Raw genomic sequence first — 16,551 nt, 5'->3', positions numbered from 1 at the left:
GGCTGAGTGTCTTTGTAGTTGTGTTTGCATCTTCTAGTCTGTCCATTGATTCTCAGGTCGATTTCTTTACCAGAACCATGCTAATTTTATCACTGTGGCTTTGTATGTAGTTTCAAGTCAGGAATTGAGCTGTCTCCTGCCTTGCCTTTGTTGCACAGAATTTCTTTTGTTATTCTAGGTTTCTCCTGTTTCCAAATGTATTTTAGGAGTGTTTTTTCTAGGTCTGTCTGGTATGTTAACAGTATTTTGATTGGGATTCCATTAAATCTGTATAACAGTTTTGGGATATGGCCATTTTCACAAGGCTGGTTCTTCTTAGCCAAGGGCAAGGAATATTCTTCCATTTGCTAATATCCTTTTCAATCTCCTTTTATAGTATAGCATAATATTCAGAATATAAATCTTTTACATTCTTAGGTTGATTCCTAAGTATTTCGTTTTTTAAATGCTGTTGTAAAAGGTGATAGTTCCATAATCTCTCTCTATTTTTTGTGTACAGGAATGCTATTGATGTTTGAGCACTGACTTTGTATGGAGCTACATTGCTGAATTTGTTTATTACCTCTAATAGTCTTTTAATGGAGTTTTTTGAGTCTTATGTATACAGTATCAGGTCATCAGCAAATAGTGATATTTTAAATTCTTCCTTTCCTATTTTTATTCATTTTATTTCTCTCTATCTTGTCTGATTGCCCTGGCAAGTATTTCCAGAAATATATTGAATAGGATTGATGATTGTCTTGTTCCTGATATTGGAGTGAAAGCTTTCAGTTTTTGTCTTTTAGTATAATGTTGCATGTTGGTTTGTCATAGATGGGCATTAAGAGACTGAGGTATACTATGTATTCTTAGTATCTGCAGGGTTTTTATTATGAACATATATGGACTTTATCACAAGATTTTTCAGCATCTAATGAGATGACCATGTGGTTTTTGTTTTTGGCTCTGTTCATGTGGTGTATTACATTTATTCACTTGCATTTGTTGAGCCATTCCTGCATTTCTGGAATGAAACCCACTTGGTTATGATGTATAATCTTCTTGATGATTTGTTGCATTCTATTTGTCAGTATTTTATTGAGAATATTTGCATCAATGTTCATTAGTGAGATTAGCCTATGGTTCTCCTTTTTGATTGAGTCTTTCTCTGGTTTTGTTATCAGAGTGATACTTGCCTCTATGAATGATTTAGGGAGAGTTGCTTCCTTTTCAATTTGATCGAACAGTTTAAGGAGTATGAAATCTTCCCCAAATTTCTTGTACAATTCAGCTGTGAATCCAACAGAACTTTGGCTTTTCTTTGTTGGTAAGTTTTTAATTACATTTTCAATTTCAATGACTGATACTGGGTTATTAAGAATTGCTGTCTCTTTTTGGTTGAAGTTTGGTAGTTCATATGTTTCTAGAAATCTGTCCATTTCCTCTGTGTTTTCCACCCCATGTGAGTAGAAAATTTCAAAGTAGGTATTCACACTCTTTTGAATTTTCATGTGATCTGTAGTAATTTCACTCTTTTCTGCCCTTATTGTGTGAATTTGGGTTTCTTTCTTTCTTTTTCTTAATAAGGTTAGCTAGAATTTTGTCAATTTTGTTTATTCTCTTTAAAAACCAGGTTTTTGATTCATTGATTGTTTGTATTGTTTTTTAGTTTCAATTGCATTGATTGCTGCTCTAATCTTTACATTTTCCTGTCTCCTATGAGCTTTGGGTTTAACTTGCTCTTCTTTTTCTAGAAGCTTGAGAGGAAGCATTAAGTTGTTTGTGTCATATCAAGAAAACAGATATGACAATTTATTGCCATATATCTGCCTCTTAAGACCACTTTCATTGCATCCCACAGATTACAGTATGTTGTTTCTGCATTTTTATTGAATTGTAAGTATTGCTTTATTTCTTCTTGAATTTCATCTGTAACCCACTGGTTGTTCAGAAGATTGTTATTTAAGTTACATCTATTTATGCAGGTTTTGCAATTTCTCTTGCCACTAATTTCCAATTTCAGTGTGCTATGGTCAGATATCATGCACAGGATTATTTCAATACCTTTGCAGTTACTTAAGAATGTTTTGTGTGCTAGAATAGGGTCTATTTTTGAGACTGTCCCATGTGCACCTGAGAAGAATATATATTCTGATGTGGTTGGGTGGAGCACTCTGTAGCATCTACTAAGTCCAGTTGCTCACGGGTATGATTCAGTTTTTATAATTGTTAGTTCTTCTTCTTGAATTTTTCCACTAGCAAGTATGTAGTGACCTTCTTTATTTCTTTTTATCCTTTTAGGTTTGAAGTTCACTTTGTGTTCAAGTAGAATAGTTACCCCTAATTTTTTCTGGGTTCCTGTTGCATGGAATACTATTTTCCATCCTTTGACTTTTAATATATGAGTTTCCTTTTGGCTCAGATGTTTTTCTTGTGTACAACATATTGTGAGAGCATGTTTCTTGATCAGGTCTGTCAACTTGTTTCTTTTGATAGATGAATTGAAGCCATTTACCTTTATAGATATTGCTGATATATACTGACTTGACTTTGCCATGTTATGTTCCAGTTGTTTGCATTCTGCTTTTCCCCCTTGTTTAATTGCTTGCCCTACCTGGTGGTTTCTTTCTGTTGTTCTGGGGACTGTGGTCATTTTTATCTCTATCTAGTTAGTGTTTCAGTACTCTTTCAAGGGTTGGATTATTGGGCAATTTCTTCAGTTGTTCTTTTCATGGAAGTATCTTGTTTCTCCATTTAATTTGAATGAAAGTTTTCTGGGTACCTCAGTCTGGGTTGAAAGTTGTTTTCTATCAGGGCTTGAAATAACACACTCCAGTCTCATCTTGACTTGAGGATTTGTGCTGAAAAGTCTGCCATGATTCTAACGGTTTTTCCTTGATAGATGAGTTGTGGATTTTCTGTAACAGCTTTTAGTATCATGTTTTTATGCTGTGTGTCTGAGATTTTAATTATCATATGTCTGGGTGTAGATTTATGTTGGTTGTGATTCTTTGATTCTGTATATACCTGAGTTATCTGTTCTCAGATTTTTCCCCATGTTTGGGAAATTTTCTGCTATTACTTCTGTGAATATTTTAGTTACATGATTTGCATAGACTCTTGTATCTTCACTGATGCTTAGTAGTCTTACATTGTTTCTATTGGCATCATCTTGAAGCTGCTGGATTGTCATTTCATGTTGTTTTGTTCTATCCTTTCATTATCGCTAATTGCAATCCTGTCCTCAAGGTCTGACATTCTATCCTCAGCTTCATTTAAATGATTTTTCCAGCTTTCAATAGAATTTTTTTGTTTCTTGGATATATCGTTGAGTTTTTTTCATGAATTCTGGTGTTTTCTATATTTCCCATTCAAGGTTTCAATCAGTTTCCCATGCTCCTATAGTGAGATTTTTAAATGTAGGAAAAAAAAAATTCTCTACCACTCTTGTAGTAAAAAAAAAAAAAAAAAAAAAAAAAAAAAAAAAAAAAAAAAACCTTCAGAGAAAGAAGATTCCATATGACTTACTGATCATACTGATGTTGGAAACAAATAATTGAGATTGCTTTGGACAGATTTCTGGTAAATACACAAAACATGTACTTTCAATGCTTTATATTATAATTTTGACATTTGTTATGTAAACCTACTCTCATTCTGCTTACTAAATGGGAAACTAATGTTTGAAAATAAAGAAGTTGATAAAGAATAAAAGGCTAGATTTTTAAAAAGTTAATGATTTTCATGTGAGCCTTATGTGTTTAAATCCAGTGGAGAACTAGATGAAGACAAAGCAGTTAGTACTTGTTTCATCTTCTCCAATTTCACTTTATCTTATGCTTTATTACATTTGGCATCAAACATGGTTTTTATTTATATTTCACTTTTCTATAGGTTGAAAAATATATAATTATTATGTTAAATGACTATTTACCTCATTTTATATTCAAGACATTGGGAATTTCAATGAATAAATTCCTTCCATTTCTGTCAGATTTTTTTTTTCTCTGAGATTATATGCTGCTAAATATTATGAATTATGTTTAGCTGTAACTCCCAAATCCTATATGGTCATGAGGATGTGAGTTTAAAGGTGGCTGGATCTAGAGTGTATGCTGTTGGGATCAAGTGCATATGATTACAATATCAGTCCACTGATTGGCTGGCATAGTTCTGCATAGGATAAAAGATGTGTAGTGTGGCCAATCACCTCATTACTGACTTCTAAATTGGTGGAGAGTTTAATCTTCTTGGTTAAGCTTCAACAGCTCAGAAAATTATCTTTATTCTGGGCTGAATTTCCTTATCTATAAGATCAACCATATGTTATTCAGTCATTTCTTTTATTAAACCAGGAAATGTAAACTGTTCCTAGATATATAAGAAATACTTGGCATAAAGGCCTGGAGTTATAGCTTAGCGGTAGAGCTCTTGTATAACATACATAAGGCATGACATTGAAGCTTCAGCTTCAAATGATAGGTACATAGATAGATAAAAGTTTTTATAAAACTAATTTATAAAGCCAGTGATCTTTAAAAATTACTTGAATATTTTATTAATGAAAATTATTATCAAATGTTTAGGAATTCATAGTACTAACGCATTGTTTCAAAGTTATAAAAATTCTCCTAACATTTTTTGCTTTGATTTGGTATGCTGGAGGAGACATATATAATGTTTATGCTGAGAGTACACAAGTACATACCTAAAAGATACACTGTGGGAAATTTAGCAAACATTCAAAAAATCAGAAAACCATAAGTATGTTTTGGGTGTCTATAATATGCCTAAAGTAAGCAAATATGTTTTCACAAATTATATTCTTTAAATGTTCTAATGAGCATATAGTTGTCTGTATTTTATTGTACAGTTAGTACACAGGACAATTAAATGGTTCAATATCAATCTAAACCACCATTTCTGTCAGTTGCAGAAGACAATACATTTTTCATGAGTAAATAGCATCCCACAAATTAAAAAGAAATTTATATGTAATTTCTGTATACTGAGAGTAGAAAATCCTTATTAAGTATTAGTAACTATTAGTCAAAGCAATATAACATTTAAACATGTGTATTATCTTGTTTGGTTTGCATTTATGCCTATGTTTAGAGATTCTGTGTAATTGCTATCATTCATCAAGTAAATTATGCAATTCCTAATAAAAGGATGATATATAAGTTTCATACTTATATTTACATTTTTCCACCCTTTATTAACTTTTTTAAAAGAATCTTTCAGGGAGTATAATATTCTTTTATTATCTAAATACACAGTATGGCTATTTCAAAGAAAGAGACAATATGGTAGTTACTGTTAATTATGGGTTGTCATGTGGTAAAATGCTGTGTTACTTGCTTTGTTCTGATCTGATCTGCTTTGTTATGTCCTCTTTTGCCTTAATCTCTTTAAAATAAAAAAATAAACACATAAGCACACATAAGCAAATGTGTAAATTAGCATTTAATCTCACTATATATGTCCTCCCAAGCACCCAATATTTTTACAATAGTATATAACTAAACGTATACATAAAATTTCACTTATATATAAATTTAAATTTAATTTTATGGTTCTGTAAAAATTGAGATGTCTTCCGTCTTTTTAATTTTCATTCTCTTTCTCAATTTCTCTCTCTCTTTGTATCTCTCCATCACACACACAAACACATACAGAGAGATAGAGGAACAGGTTTATAAACTAAATTAATAATGTAGGCCAAGAGGATTAATCAAAATACACTTGTGCAAATGAAGAAGCATAATGACAGACTACTGATTTCAAGGAAGTTTTTATTAAAAAGTAAAATATTGACTATAAGGAGCAATACCTAACAATAAACTTGTGAACAAAGGAGGTCTGGTATTTTGAAAACTTGACATGCTACTTGAACTCTTTTCAACATTGTCATCTCAGAATGTGCACATAGCTTCAAAAGAGCAGATGAAGGCAAAACTAATGTAACTGCATCACCTACTTGTGTGACACTATGTAGCTCCAAACCCTTACTGTGGGGGTACTCTTTAAATGGGCAGAGACAGAAGAAAAAGTATTATTCTCCTCCTTAATTTCTTGCAGCTCTGGTCAGCCTAAGGTTCTGTGGGAACAGGAAGTCGTGGTGGATATAATGATCACTAAGGCTCTAAACCTCTACTTTGTGCCTTTGCTCAGAACTGTGGAATTAGAAGATGAATGGCATAGGGAACTGAGGTGCAGAGAGGTAGCAGCAGGCAATCACTTTTATTCTAAAATTGATATTGGATTTGCAGAGGTACTAATAGGGAGAAGAGTGAAACTTCAATCATTGCATACAATATGCTTATTAATTTTAATTGGATTTATCACTTCCTGGTGATGAGTAAAATATGAATATTTATAAAGACATTTATAATATTGTGAAAAACACAAGTCCAAAACTTAGTGATTTCCCCTTGGAAATCAGTATCTTTTAAAGTAATGACTATGTAAATGTTTTTTAAAGTATTATAATAATTAAATGTAGAATCTTCAGAGTTTCTCTGCGACATTTTGCTATGTTTGAGAATAGTAGCCAGTTATTATAAAAATACGATTAGAAGAAATGTTAGGAAATTATGTGGAAACCCCTGTAAATCAGAGTATTCCATAAAGAATTTTATTACCAATGGCATTCTCTTAATAGCTTTGTGACATAGTTAATTGTTCATATATTTAGGAAAACTAGTATTTAGAGCAGACCACATGTAAATAAATGAGGAACCTAGCATAACTTAGTAAAAATTATCTGTTGTGATTTAAACGGATATCTAGAAATTTTCTGAAATAACTCTTGTTTTCAAATAGTGTTTACTTTCTTCTTTTCTAAGATTTGCCAAGTCAAAAAATCCTAAATGCTTTCTAAAATGTGTTGACTTAAGAACACTGAAATAATGATATGTAAAATGAACGATAGAAAGCACAGGAACTTTCAAAAATAAGTGAAAATCCACACACATGTTAAAAACATCAATGCAGACATTCATTATTCTTCTAATGTTTATGTTGTTAAAATACATAGAACATAAAATACTATTAGAACACTATTTAAGTGATATTGAACACATTCATAGCGTTGAGTAAACAACATCAGCATCTGAACTCTTTCATCCTGTAAAACTGAAATTCTATATTCATTAAAAAGCCACCTCTCACTCCCTGCTCTTTGCATCTGTCTTACACCACCATCCTACGTTTTGTCACTATGATTTTGAATACTCTTAGTGCTCACATAAGTGGAGTCACACAATATTTAATTTTTTTGCCTGGTTTATTTCATTTAGCCTAGTGTTCTTTATGCTTCTACTGCCCTGGTGTGGATCAGAATTTCCTTCCTTTTAAACCCTTGTCAGAGTCTATTATATGTGTTCATCTTATTTTTTCTATTTATAGTTTCTATTTTGGTAATGAAAGAGGACTAAAAAGATAACTTCAAAGAGTACATTTTAAGAGGGGAAGATGTATTTAATTTTTAGATAAAATGCATTGCCTTAAAAGAGTAACATAATACTAGAGATATGTCAATGCTTTCTTTTATTTTTATAGTTGATGAGACATTTCCACTTGTGTTTATTTTATAGTTATAAAATTCACTTTAAAAAGCACTATACAATGATGATATTTCTGTGGTGATTAAAAAAAAGAATGAATTGAAAATGAGCCATCTTTGATTAGCTTTGTCTAATCAAAAGATATGGGTAGGACTCCTTTGGAATGTCTTTAAGAAACCAAAGTTCTTCCTTTACAGAATAGAGAACGGTAAGCATTCATTACATGAATAGACAGAAAATGTTACAGAGAGTGGGTAGTGGGTAACATAGATGTGCCTTGGCAAATATAAATGTAGCGGTTTATTCAGAATTGGAAAGCAGAATTAAAACAGAGATAGGAGGATGCCTTCACTCTCTGTTTCACTGAAGAGGACCTTAGAAAGCCCTTCAGAGATCACCATGGCATTATATAAAGAGCGTAAAGTGTTCCTTTTCCCAGAATTAATCAATATTTCTAACACAAATGATAACAGATATACTAGAGTAGATAATTTAGGAGTGTAGACAAATGGGCTTACTTACAATAAATGCTAAAACTTGCCCCTCAAATTGAGCTCCCCAGGATAATGCCAGTCTTACAAGGCTTAGAGCAAATAGAAATTTAAATGTATGCTTCTTCTGGGCAAATTGCCTCTCTTTTATTAAAAAGAAAAAGGAATGCAGCTGAGAATGCTCAGACTTACAAATTGCTCACTTGTTGGGAGAAGGCAAAGAGACCAGACTATTTCCTTAATGCAAATGTAGACGAGAGTAGTAACAAAATCAGAGGTGGTTTAGGGTTCAGTTCTGAGTGGTGGAAGAATATTAGATTTTGTTGTTGATAATGAAGGGCTGTCTTCCTGGAAAAACTGCATATTCAAGTACAGATTGATAAAGGTACTGAAAATTGTTAAGTAGATTTTAAGTTTTATATCACAAAATAAGTATGTGAGGTAACAAATGAATATTTAATTCTTTCAATTTATCTATTAAGGATATATTTCAAAACATATTGCACAGAAATATATATAAATTTTATTTATAAATTTAAAAAGTTTTAAAAGAGGAGGAAAAAACCCTTTACAGAGCCAGGTGTGGTGGCTCACGCCTGCAATGCCAGCACTCAGGACACTGAGGAAGAAGGATCATTGTGAGTTCGAGACCAACCTAGGCTACAAAGTGGGCTCACTCCTATCTCAAAAAGACAAACAAACAAACAAACCCCCTTTATTTTGTACAGTTGATGCAAATTTAAACATAGTACCTACTTATGAAACACAAAAAGGATCATTCTGTAATTTCACCATTTAAGAGACTGAGACAGAATGATTTCAATAAGTTCTAACCCAGTTCAGATTACCTCAGAAGACTTGGTCTCAAAACAAACAAACAAACAAACAAACAAACAAAAAATCACTTGAATTTATAATAGCATAGAATTATCTAGTCACACAATTATCTTTACATCAAGACAAAGAGAAACTATATTCAATGATGGATAAAATTTTATTAGGTGCAGCAGAAGAAATAAAAAGAATATAAAGTTCTATTAAGACATTAATTGAGCCCAGTGGGAGAGCCTTTGCCTAGCATGTGTGAGACTCTCAATTTGATCCTAAAGACCGAAAAAAAAAAAAAAATTTAAGAAAGATGGCCTGAAGAAAAAGGAATGGCCCATGAGAAAGAATAAAGCACACAAAGCTATATAAATGGGAAAAATGAGAGATACTGAGTGATTTGAATTGCTAGTGTGTTCTAAAACAAAAATTCCATTTAAATACCAATTTAAAAGTTTGACAAGGTAAGGCATTGTGTTCAGAGGTTATAATATGCTTATCATTTGGTGATGTTTAAAATAGGGATACATTTTGGTATCTCATGTGTATGCTAAGGTATCTTAAATTCCACCTTTGAAAATGTTTAGATTTTATAGTCATTAATATATTCCTGTTTGATTTGCTTTTGTTTGTCTGCCATTGCCTCTCTACCCTAAATAAAAGTGCACTGAATTTACATCTGAACTTCAGAAAAGCTACTTGCAATAATTTAAGTTTAGAAAATCAAAAGCAACATTTTGTTATTAAAAATTGTCCTTTTTAAAAAATTAAGATGTTATAAAAATAATGCAAAAGCATGTACAACTAACAATAAAATCACTTTTCCAACTAGCTCAATCATAGTGTTGATGTTTAAATAATTTCATATTAAATGAGCTAAATTCTTTCATATTTAAATTATACAGTATAATTAAGACAGACAGGCAGCCTCCCACCTTATTTCATATGCATTTAATATTGCAATAAAAATTTCTCTTTGCTTTTCAAGCTATGTCAAAGGTATTAGCATTCATTTGAATTTTCTCTGCAATATTCTCCATAGTTATATTTTCCATTATTCTTTATCTCACATAAAAAGAATCAGAGTCTGGAATTGCATGTATATTTTGAGAAAACTTTTGCTGGTAATTTGATGTGTACCTCTGATTAAGGTATGCATCAGTCTTTATCCAATTCTCCAAAACAGAAATGATGAAAATCCCAAAAGATCTCTCCATGCTCTAGGAGGACTGGCCAGCTACACTGACATGTTCACACGGATCTTGATCTGTTCTGGACTCTATGCTAAACCAAAATGTTGAAACAAAGTATGCAGCATGTTTTTTCCTATTTAAAGCATTTGAAATTCCAGTTGAACTAAAACATAATTGGAAATGCAATAATTTGCAACACCAAAATACATGATTTTATACTTGACTGCATTTATTTAACTATTTTTAGGCTGATATTTTATGAATTCTTTCATTGCTTAATCAAATGCACCCTTTCAAAGGGTGTCCATCATCTTTCTGTCACTATAACAAATTTCTGAAAAAACTTCATACATTTTATTTTGACTCAGTTCTGGAAATTCCAGTCTGTGTCCATTGGCCTATCTGTTTGGGTCTGTAAAAAGGGATGTATGGCAGACAAAATCTAACTTTTTCCTAGCCAAGAAACAGAGGTAAAAGCAGAAGGTAAAAGCACATTCTCTGCTCCCTAAAGACATACATACCATATATTCCACCTCTTTTTTCTCTTGTTGCAATACCGGGGATTAAACTCAGGGCCTTCACAGTAAGCAATATAATATTTTCCATATTACATATATTTTCTATTACAGGTATAGCTACAAAGATAGATATATAGACGTAGACATAGACATAGACATAGACACAGATGTATTATGAGGAAGAATCTTGCTAAATTACTTAGATTGGCTTAAACTTGCAGTCCTTTCATTTAGCATCTCAAAATGCTGCGATTACAGGCATGAGCCACAATACCTTCATCCCATCTCTTAAATTTTCCATCCTTTCCTAAAAATTTTACCCTGAATGACAAGCCCTTAGAACATGTGCTTTTCAGGGACACATAAAATCCATATTATAGTCTCAAGATACTGATAAAAATAAGACTGATGATCACAGTTAAGTCTCAGTATGAAAGATACATGATGATATTGATTGACAGTGCATCTCCTAGGCTTTCAAAAATGTTAATGGGTTTCAGGAAAAGATAAAATAAATTATAACTCCTATCAATAGGTCATAAACATTTTTCATAGAAGAAAACTAAACACGATTTCTATAGCACATCTCTCAAATTTAGTAGATTATATAATATAATATAACATAGTCAATGGCATCTTAAATCCCTATATGAAAGTCTCACTCATCCGTGAAGCCACATTGTCATTGTCAGAACTCAGCTTTCAACATTCATTGATGGTCATAAATGCATAATTGATATTGCTGAAATGTGATGATTTATTTTGTGTTCCTCCAAGGCCCTTTCCTGTTATAAAACATATTGAAGAATGTTACTACAGTTTATTAGCAAAAATTTTCCACTTTAGATGTTTAATATTTGTCTAGAGGAAATTCTCATTAAATTAGTACAAGTGAAATCCTTATAGAAAGACATTTTCTTGCATTATAATTCCCTTTTCCCACCTATAAAAATAAGGATGCGCCAAATCTGCCAAGAGAAAAATTTTACCTACTTTGAAACAGCATTTGTAATTTAATGTTTAAACTACTAATTTTTATGAGTGGAAGACTGGGGACAAGAGTTTATTGGCTGGAAATCTATTTTCAGGATATAATGACTTCATTGAAGATAAAGTTAATCAAACAGGCTACAGGATACGGTCATTTGCCTTAGTAGCTAGAAAGAATAAAAGATCATTAAAAGTCAAGTGATCCCCCGTTTACCATAGACACAGTCTCTGATGATTAATACAGGTTTTGTAACACACAATCTTCCCCCCAGTCATATTAGATCCACAGAGGACTCTCTATTTAAGCTCTAATACATTGCCAATTTTTAGAGAACCAAGTTTTTCCCTCTGAGCCATTAAGGTAGTTTTAGGCAATGGAAGGGAATTTTAGCTTTCCTAAGCATTCATTTGTTCTTTCTTTTAAAAGGTTTAGATAACAGATGGGGAAGGGGAGATGAAGGTCTTGGTAGACCACTAATATGGACTAATCCATCATCAATTTTAAAAACTATTGTTTTTTTAAAAAATCTATTTGGTTACAAGTCATACCTTTCATGGTACTATACCTTAGGTCCCCCATTTTCCACTTTTGATTTCAGGTGGTTCCATCACAAAGAGGGCATTATGAATGTTATCCTATCTCTGGGAAAAGTGTTATGACACATGACTCAATGCATCGTACACATACCTAATAGACTGATGCACATAGCTGGATTCCATTTCAAACAAGGAAGGATTTGGTTCTGGGATAACCATTTTTATTTTTCTCTGGTTTCTTCTTCTGAACCCTATTCAGTGAGTATATTTCATCCTCCAACTGTCCTCTTTCATAATGCTAAAATAAATGTAGCAATTCTATGCTTCTTATGCATAGTTTTTGAATGTCCAAAGGTAAGAAGAGTTGCTTTCTCTGTGGCTCATGTTTTAAGAATAACATATTCCTATAAATTCTCAGAAATGCTCCCAAAGAATTTGTGTGAATAGGGTCATAAGCCAATTTCTGAATCTTTATATATCAACATGATAGGATTACTCAGTATCTCTTAGATAATCTTTATATATCAAAGTCATGGGATTCTTCTGAGGCAGGATTTCTGACCAGATTCCTGAGCAAAGATCAAACAAAATCCTGCGCGCACGCGCGCGCGCGCGCGCGCGCACACACACACACACACACACACACACACACACACACACAATATGTATTTTAGGAATGAAAGGAAAAGCCAATTTTCTCCCAGATTTCTCTTGCAAAAGATTATAAAAAGCAAATTGAAGCAGCATATGGGGTTTTTGTTTGACTGATTGTTTTTTACAGAGGATTGAACCTAGAGTTTCATACATACCAGGCTCTATCATTGAACTGTATCCCCAAGATAAGAAATGCACAATTTTGGAAAATTCACAGTGTACAAGTTATATATTACAATGATATTTAAATACCTAGGATTTTTAAATAACCATAAGATTATTAGCATAGTGAGGTAGAAAATTTCTTACCTCTATTACTTCTCCAAAGCAAGAATTTGTACTTTTAAACCAGATTATGATCAAAGAACTGAAACAAAATAGAATTCTATCACATAACTAAGAAATAACAATGACAACACTGAGAACTGGGATAGTCTAAAACTGGGTATTCTGGAATTACAGCACATAAGAACAGTTCATTAAAAAGGTTATTCAAGCATCAATCAAGCTGGCAAAAAAAGAAACAATTTGTTTAAAATACTTATGCCGTGTAATCTTTGCAAGAAAGAATTGCTTTGGAATATCTCATTATAAATTCCTCCATAATTGCTTCTTACTTAAGCATGGCAATGCTAGTGTTACTTTCTACTTTGGATAAGTTATTATTAATTTTAAACTGTGCTTTCAAAAGTATGTGCAACAATTTTTTCTTATAAAACTTTTAAAAATTAGATGCATCTGAAATTGTGTTGAATCAAATTAAATTGATTCTGTAACTTTTTTGAAGATTGCTGTTTCGTTTAACTCATTTCAAAACAAGTCATTTCAATCCTTAATGGCTTAGAACAACAATCACTTATTTTGCTCATAAACTACAATTTGGAAAGGCCACATTTGGAATGCTTTATCTGTTTTCCACGTAACATTAGCATCATAGTACGGGCAGCCCAGGTGAGGAATGGGATGTTCACTTTTAGAATGACTCACTGGAGGTTGAGTAGAGGCCAAGGGGCCCCTGTCCTAGCTGGGTAGAGCAGGGAGGTGGTTCCCAAAAGCAAACCTTGCAACAGAGCAAAAAATAAATAGTAGTTTATTATCTAGTATTGGAAATCATATACCATCAATTCTGTCATATTTTATATTTGAGTCAATTACAGGACACTCAGGTTTAGGACATTAAAATTTGTTGAAAGGAGTACTAAGTTTACAGTAAATAAAGAGTATGTGAGATGCTCATATGGAAGCACCATACTGGAAAACTAAAATCTGATCCAAGTCTTCTTGAGTATGTCTTTCTTTTCCCTCTCTCTTCTCCTTTACACTTTCCATCTTTTTCATGTTTACTAGACAGATATATATATATATATATATATATATATATATATATAACAATACAGATACATTCATTTAATTTAGCTATTATGTATTAATAGAAAAAGTTGATTATTAATTGATAAAAGAAAAGATGAAATGGGAAATCATTCTCACAAAATAATAACTATACAAATATTAATTTTTCTAACATATATACATAGACTCTCCCTCTCAAAGCCTCTCTTGTGTTCCAGTGATCAGTTCTCTTTCTACATGTATATGTTTTAGGTTATTTACTGTTTTTTTATATTCACATATTTGGACTCAAAAACTGTAAGAAATACACACAGTGTTTAGAAGTAGGCCATGATTTTTTTCCCTGAGTTTGCTGTCTATTAACAATGTGTTTATAAATAGTTTAATTTAATATGATAGCTTTGAGAGTTAAAGAAGTTCTCTGTATATTAAACTAATCATCATATAGAAAATGCCTACATGATAGACACCTAATTAATGTAACTATTTGTTATGACTTGTGTCTAAGTGTCCCCCCCAAAGACTCATGCAGTCATAATTGAGGGTTCTTGGAGGTGGTTCTAGGGTATGTGAATACAGATTAAAGATGTGATGTTGGGGTTAATGGAGTATGGTACTGGATTAGTCCACTAACTGATTTATCGTGGTTCTGGGACTAGATAATTGCCACCCATTGTAGATATGGGTGGCACAACCCAAAAGGCTTGTTCCTTGGGAAGTGTGAAAGGGAAACGGAGGCTCGCTGCCGTAGGCTGGTGCTCTGCTGCCTCCTGCCTGCTCTATCATGGACTGTGTCTCCTCCGCCATGCTGACTTGCGCTGGATTCAGCCAACTATGGACTGAAAGTTCTGAAAACTGTGAGCCTAAATAAACCTTTTCTGTTTTAACTGGTAGATATTGGGTATTTTGTTCCAGGAATGAGAAAGTAACTAAAATACTATCGCATTTATTCATGCATGGTAAAATATATGTGTACTCAGTGATAAACATACAAATGATATATTGCTTCTACTTTTAATGGTCTTATAGTTAATACAATGAGATAATCCTGAAAGGAAAAATCTTGTGGATGATAAAGAAGGGAAGTGCTCTCTAAGAAACATGTTTCACATTGGGAATGAGGACTTCAGCGCATACACAGATTAGCAAGTGTATAATATGCCTGCATGTATTCTGCTTTTAGTAAAGTAACATTAGGGGCTGGGGATTTAGCTCAGTGGTATAAGCACCTGCTTTGCAAGCGCATGGTCGTGAGTTCAATCCCCGGTACCAATTAAAAAAAAAAAAAAAAGTAAAGTAACATTAAATTAAAGGTATTAATTTGAATTATATGTATGAAGCTTCTTCTGCATTCTTATGAAGTGTTGTCTCTGTACTGACACTACAGCTGCACATGTTCAAGGCACTGCTAATTGCACAGTAGGTCCTGCAACCAGTAGATTCCATTGCAATGGACCCTCTCTACATCCTCTTTGCCCAGTGTGTCCTCTTGGTCTGATGTTGAGCCATGTGGGACACGCATTGTAACCTATCATATTGTGAGCCCTCAGAGAGTGATCTAGACATACCTACCACAGGAAGGTCAGGAAAGCCTATACGCAGAATGTGGATCCACTCCCCTCAGAAAGAATCATTGTTCTTTTCTGGCTCTAAAGGGTCGAGGAAGACCAGCTAGAGATCAACTGGTTATTACTGTCTGTATCATCTACTAAACTGCATTTAATAAACTGCAAATGCCGAGTTGATTTTTTTGTTGTTGATTTTTACTGGCAGGTTTTCATATTTGGCAATGATAGTGGCTCAGTGCATGAGTTCTCATGTTGGTAGACTTTTGTGTGATCTTTACTTATGAGCTATAAACCATGCTACCTTAATGTGCTGATTGTGAGCAATGGAGTGTCCAGTAGCAGAGTCTGGCTGCCTAAGTCATTTTGACATGTAGGATTATTTAATGTAAATGCATTTTGATAAATATTATGCAACATGAAAACATTCATACTTCATGTCCACTCATGTCTAAACGTGTCTAAATCCCAGAATTATTAAACTCCTACTTTTCTGACTTTTACTTTCTATGCTTATGTGTAATTGGCCTGAATCTCAGCCAGTGATGGTTTGATGTGTAACTTCAGACCATTTGTTTCTCCAAATAGAGTGGAATACTGCTAGAAACTGCCATCAGCGAGCTTTACCTTTCTGCTGTATTGCAAAGCCGAGAGCCTAAGACAGAGTAGAACCCACCCAAATTTCAGCCTGTGTCTATTCTGTGTTGATCCATCTGTGAATTAAGCTTCCCTTTTTCTCCTCCTTTTTCAGGTTTCAGGTCCTCTTTCTTACCAACTCACAAATTTTTCTCAAGGTAGGGTCACTAGTATTTTCTAGGTGGTTGACATATGATCTGAGCTAACAGGTTGGCAACCTGGTTTATGCCTTTCAATCTTGATTA

The sequence above is a fragment of the Cavia porcellus genome, unplaced genomic scaffold, assembly GCF_034190915.1.
Source record: "Cavia porcellus strain 051 isolate PalLab524CR breed Dunkin Hartley unplaced genomic scaffold, mCavPor4.1 scaffold_20, whole genome shotgun sequence".
Taxonomy (NCBI): domain Eukaryota; kingdom Metazoa; phylum Chordata; class Mammalia; order Rodentia; family Caviidae; genus Cavia; species Cavia porcellus.
The sequence above is the reverse complement of the archived record's forward strand: the minus strand, read 5'-3'. Positions refer to the sequence as shown.